The sequence below is a fragment of the Equus quagga genome, chromosome 16 (genome assembly GCF_021613505.1).
Source record: "Equus quagga isolate Etosha38 chromosome 16, UCLA_HA_Equagga_1.0, whole genome shotgun sequence".
In the NCBI taxonomy this organism is placed as follows: domain Eukaryota; kingdom Metazoa; phylum Chordata; class Mammalia; order Perissodactyla; family Equidae; genus Equus; species Equus quagga.
Window position 1 is genome coordinate 3,243,484 of NC_060282.1, and position 5,467 is coordinate 3,248,950.

Sequence of the window (5,467 nt, forward strand, 5' to 3'; positions counted from 1 at the left end):
TCTCTGGGTGGTGAATGGGGCCTGTGGCCAGGGCCTGCGAGGGCCCGTCCCGGAACCTTTGAACACAGGCTCTTAGGAGTGGCAACACCTTACAAGTTTGGGATCATAGAATCTTAGAGTCAGCGCCGTTTAGAGCCTGGGGTCTCTTTCAGTCCTCAGAGGCCGTCAGAGGGAAGGTGGACAGGACTGTGCAGAAAGCACCAGCTTCTGCTGCAGGGTCCCTGCACAGACGCAACCGCCACTCCGGGCTCGGGGGGCAGCCGAGGTCAGGAGAGCCCAGGCGTCCAGGGCTGCCCTTCCAGACAGACACGGCTATTCCGGTCCCATGGGCCGACCAGAGGCCGGGAAGGGCGGAAATAGAAAGCAGGTCCCCAGGCCCTGCGGGGGAGGCAGCCGGCTCTTGACCTGGGTGGGCCTGTCTGGCTCTGCCGAGGGAGCCACAGTCCAGCCCGTCCTGGGCAGCTTTTGGTGGCTGGCCTGGGCCTCCAGCATTTGGGTGGTCTGCTGCCCAAGGACAGGGACCTGGACCCAAGAAAGATTTTGAATCCAGCACTCTCTGCCCCAGGTGCAGGGGATCCCAGGGTGTGGGGTCCTCTCCACCGTGCCTGGGGAGGGGTTCCTGAAGCTTCGGAAGAGAAAGCAGGCCCAGCTCAGTAGGGCAATTTCAGGGCTTTGCAGGCCCACCCTGGCACCCACCTAAGTTCAAACCCCAGCTCCACCCCTTCCTGTGTGGCCTTGGGCAGGTGACTTTGCCTCTCTGGGCCTCCTGTTCCTCTTCTATCAAACGAGGATGGTAACAGGGCACCCCCACCACAGGGCTGTTTGGGGAGCACCTGAAGTGTTTCACCCCGAGCCTGGCATGTAGTGAGCGCTCAGAAATGGCAGCCATGGGCCCACCCCAGGGCCGAGTGGTTAAGGTTCCACATGCTCCTCTTTGGCGGCCCAGGTTCGCGGGTTCACATCCCAGGTGTGAACCTACTCCACACACCAGCCATGCTGTGGAGGCGTCCCACACGCAAAATAGAGGAAGACTGGCACAGATTTTAGTGCAGGGCTGGACTTCCTCAAGCAAAAAAAGAGGAGGACTGGCAATGGACGTCAGCTCAGGGCGAATCTTCCTCACCAAAAAAAAAAGACAGCCGTTACCACTACATGTGGGTCACCATTGCTGGCTGGGTGACTGCCCCCTAGATCAGTGTTTTCAAACCACAGGTCATCACCCAGCAGTGGGTCAATTTGCTGGCACTGGTTTTTGTCACAGCGCCCACAGCTTACAAGGGGACAAGCAGGGCCCACACCAACATGTCCCCAGGCCGTGATGCTCACTGGACCAGTGCTCACACCGGCACCTGCGCCAGCCCCCACAGAGCCCCTCCCGGCCTGGGCCAAGGGCCCAGGGGAGGCGCTGGGGGAGGGGGCAGGGCCCAGGCCCCAGAGGGGCCTCCTGTCACCCTCTCCCTGGTGACTGAGTCACCCCAGCAGACCCAGAGGCTCTGCCTCCTCCTTGGAGCTGGGTGCAGAATGTCCAGGGGTGGTGGCAGCACCCGCGGCCTGGCCCAGAGCTCCCCGCTCCCCATCCTGACTCCTCAGCCTCTTCTCCCTACGGGGGTAGAGAGGGTGAAATGAGCTGATCCAGGGGCAGGCCTGGAATGGGGCACACGGGAAGCCCCCAGTTAAACTGGCAGTCACTGTCCCATGTCCTCTGCCCCAGGGGCAATCCACCATTTGCCCACGTCTCCTGAGCTGGCCCAGGGTGGGTGCTGGGGCCCGGGTGAGGGGATCAATGCACACCTCACCCCGCCGGGCCAGCCCCAGGTGAGGGGCCAGAGCCAGATGGGGAGCGCCTGCCCGGACCTGGGGGGGCTTGGAGGTGGCTGAGGTGGCTGCGAACTCTGGAGGGCCGAGCCCCACGCCGGCCCATGGTTCACTCACCTCTGAAAGGCAGGGCCACCCAGAGGGCTCTTCAGCCAAGCTGGGCAGAGACGGGCACGTCCCGGGAGGGCCCAGCACAGTGATGGGCAGCCCAGGTTGGGATGCTTGACACAGGAAAGACTCAGTGCCACCCGAGTGAGCTCTTCCTGAGGGAAACGCCTCCCCCTCCACTGTCACCCGGCCAGGACCACGGAAAGGGCTGCAGACACGCCTACCAGGAGGGCTCACATTAACCAGGAGGCTGCAGAGAGGCACGCATGTGCATGTGTGTGCATCTGTGTGCACATGTGTGTGTCCACATGTGCATTTAAGTGTGTGCATGCATGTGTGTCCATCTGCATGAGTGTGCATTGTGCCTGCACACATGCAAGTACGTGTGCCCACACTGGGAGCTGGGCAGGGCCGGCTGGGGTCTGTGTGTGCCATGGGTGGGGGCCCTGAAGTGAAGGTGACGCTCGCAAATCAGGGCTGAGATGTGGGGGACACCTGCTGGCAGGTGAGAGGTCAGGCCCGGGCCGACTCCAGCCAGCCACCAGGGGACTGGGCTAGTGGCCGAGCTCTGGGCCCCAGTTTCCACGTCTGCAAAGTGAGATCACCATTGCACCTACCTTTCAAGGCTGTCGTGAAAGTGAGGCAATGCACATGGAACCCCTGAAATAGCGCCTGGGAAGAGCAGGAGCTCAGTGCCGCTCCGCCAGGGTCACTGTTCCCCACAGCTCCTCCAGGCCTGGGCAGGCTGCTGACAAGACCTCTGCCTCCAGTAAGCCCTCTCGGATTGGATCCACCCTTCCGAGAGCAGGGGCTTCCCCTGGGCCTTCTCACAGATGAACCTGCACCCTGACACCTCCCTGCCATCCCCACAGGGCCCCTCCCTTTGCTCCTGGGCCTCAGGGCCTCCGCCAGGTCCACACAGCCTCCCTCAGCAGCACCAACAACCTGTGCCCTCCGAGGACCGGGGCCACGGCCTCCCCGCAGCCACGAAGAGGGCTGCTCTCACCGTCCCAGGCGCCGAGCTTCACGGGAGGTTGAACAACCCTGCCCGGGCCCTTCAGGTGGCCTGCCAGCCCCGGAGTCAGAGCTGCCACATGGCAGCAAAGGGCAGCCTGGGAGCCCAGGCCGGGTTCCCACCAGCATCTGCAGCAACCCACTCACTGTGTGGCTTCAGGCAGGTCTCTATCCTTCTCTGGACCTCAATTTCTCCACCTGTAAAAGGCGAGGGTGAGACACAGTGAGCTCTGAGAGACCTCTGGGTGACAAGGGGGGGTGCAAGAGGGTGGCCCAGGGAATCGAGGGGCTGAGGCCCAGGGTGTGGCAGTCCCAGCGGTCACCTCTGACTTGACCCCCCCCCCAAGGCTTCAGAGCAAACTCCTGCACTAACTATGCACGGGGCCGGGCTGACTGCCCTGGACACCTCCCCATAGGTGGGTTGTGGCCGAGTTCTAGCTGTCCAGCCCAATCTGGCCCCGTTCATTCAGGTCACGGGGATGGGCTTCTCCCAGCCCACCCCGTCCTCAGTCACCTCTGGAAAATTCTGCCCCAGCCGAGCCTCCCTTTTTCCTCCAGCTCCCCGCTCGCTGCTGAGGGCCTGTGGGTGAGTCCCCACCAGGCCGTGTCACCCGGCGTCATCTGCTGGGGACGGGCATCCCTGTTGAATGTCCCACATGACCCGGCAGGACCAGGTGCTTCCTGAGAGGAGGGGGACTCAGCCTGGGGCCCTTCCAGCCGTAGCTCACAGGCCGTGTCATCCCCACTTTATGGGGAGACGCTGATGGTCAGAGCAGACGAGTGAGTGAGTGAGCCGGGCTGGAACCAAGGGCTGCCCCAGGGGCCCAGCGCTCCCAGCACGCCCACCTGGCTATGTGGGGTCACCTCCCCCCAGGGGCAGAGAAAGGCCCCAGTCGCAGCACCCCCAGCCTCCCTGTGGGTGCCTGGCCCTGGCCAGGGAGTCCAGAGTGCAGAAGGGGGCGCTTGGCCATCTTCCCTTTAAGAGGGCCTTGAGGGGCCTTCCCGCCTGCCCAGTCCCAGCTGCCACATGTTTTCTCCAGGTCACCCGGGGGCTGGAGGCTCCCCACACCCCCTTCCGGTGAGCAGAATCCTCCCCCAAAGCTGGCCCGAGTGCCCCATGCTGGCAGGCCCGCTCGGCCTGGCCTCACCCTGGGCAGACGGCTGGACCCGTGGCCAGGGCCCCGGGGCTGTTTACGTTCTCAAGTGGCACCGAGACCAGGCCACTAGGGAGGAGGGATGGGGTCTGGAGCTGCAGGCACCAGGATGGTGACAGGGCCCGCCTGGCTGTCACCGAGTGCCCCCCGCCTCCCCCTCTGCCCCAACTCGTCCGCTCTGCTGCTATTTGTGGCCCCGTCCTGCAGGATGGCGGACTCCCCAAGAGGCAGGACTGCCCGTGCGTGTCAGGGTTTCTGAGTCGGGGGACAGCGTGGTGGAGTTTCACAAGTCCAGTCGCGAGGCCGGGGGGCTTCTCTGGGCTCAGGGGGGCTTCTCCACCACGCTGGGCTCCAGGATGGGTGGCCCTACACTAAACCGCCCCAATCAGACCTGCTGGAAGTGGTCTTGACCCCTGGGCCAGCCGCCATCCGACCCCAGCCACAAACAGCTTAGCCTGACCCACAAGCCGGTGGGGGCGACGAGGGGGAAATTGCCCCTGTGCCCTGGTCTCTACTGAGGGCCGTGGAAGGGGCACCTTGAGCCTTGTGGGCTCCCCGCCAGGAGCCCTGCGTCCCGCAGAGATGGGGGGGGTCTCCCCCGGGAGGAGGGGTCCTGGAGGCCCCCCCCCGGCTGCCCCCTGCCCCCTGGCAGCTGGCTGGCGCCCCCTGTGTTCTGCAGAATGTCCCTGGGATTTCTTTGAGGACCAGCCTGCATGCTCCAGGCTGGAGCCCTGCAGCCCTCGGCAGTGGGCACGAGGCCTGGCGGGCCTGTCCGTGACTCAGCGGCAGTCTCCTGCTCGTAAAATTTGAGCCTCCACTGGCACAGGCCTCCCAACCCAGCCCACACCCCGCCGCCTCCAGGCCACCCCTGTACAGAAACAACACGGAGCCCACACTCCTCCGGCAAGACCCTGGGTGCCCCTGCCTGGCCAGCCAGCAGCGGGGGCCGCCGTGGGGCAGGGCCCTGGAGGGCCGGACACTCCTGCCTCTCTGGCCTCAGTTTCTGCTTCTGGGACAGACACAGCAGTGTCCTAAGGAGATGGCAGTAGCCTGTGGGCTCAGCCGTGCACTAGCAGGGAGGCTGCGGAAGGCTGGGGGAGCCGGGGGTAGGGATGCAGCTCCAGGGACCGCCCTCGCCCAGAATCTTCAATGGCTCCCCACTGCCTTCAGGTCAAGCCTACCACTGTGGTACCCATACCTCGCTCATCCCTGCCTCCACTCACAGGGACTGCCCAGATGGCCTCCCCTTCCCACCCCTGCCCATCCAGGCTGCCTCCCTCCTGTCACCCTCACCTCTGCCGAGCACTGTGCTCTCCACTCCAGGAGCCCTCCGGGCCACACCCTCCCCAGCAGGCTGGGCCAGGGTCCCCCCCCCC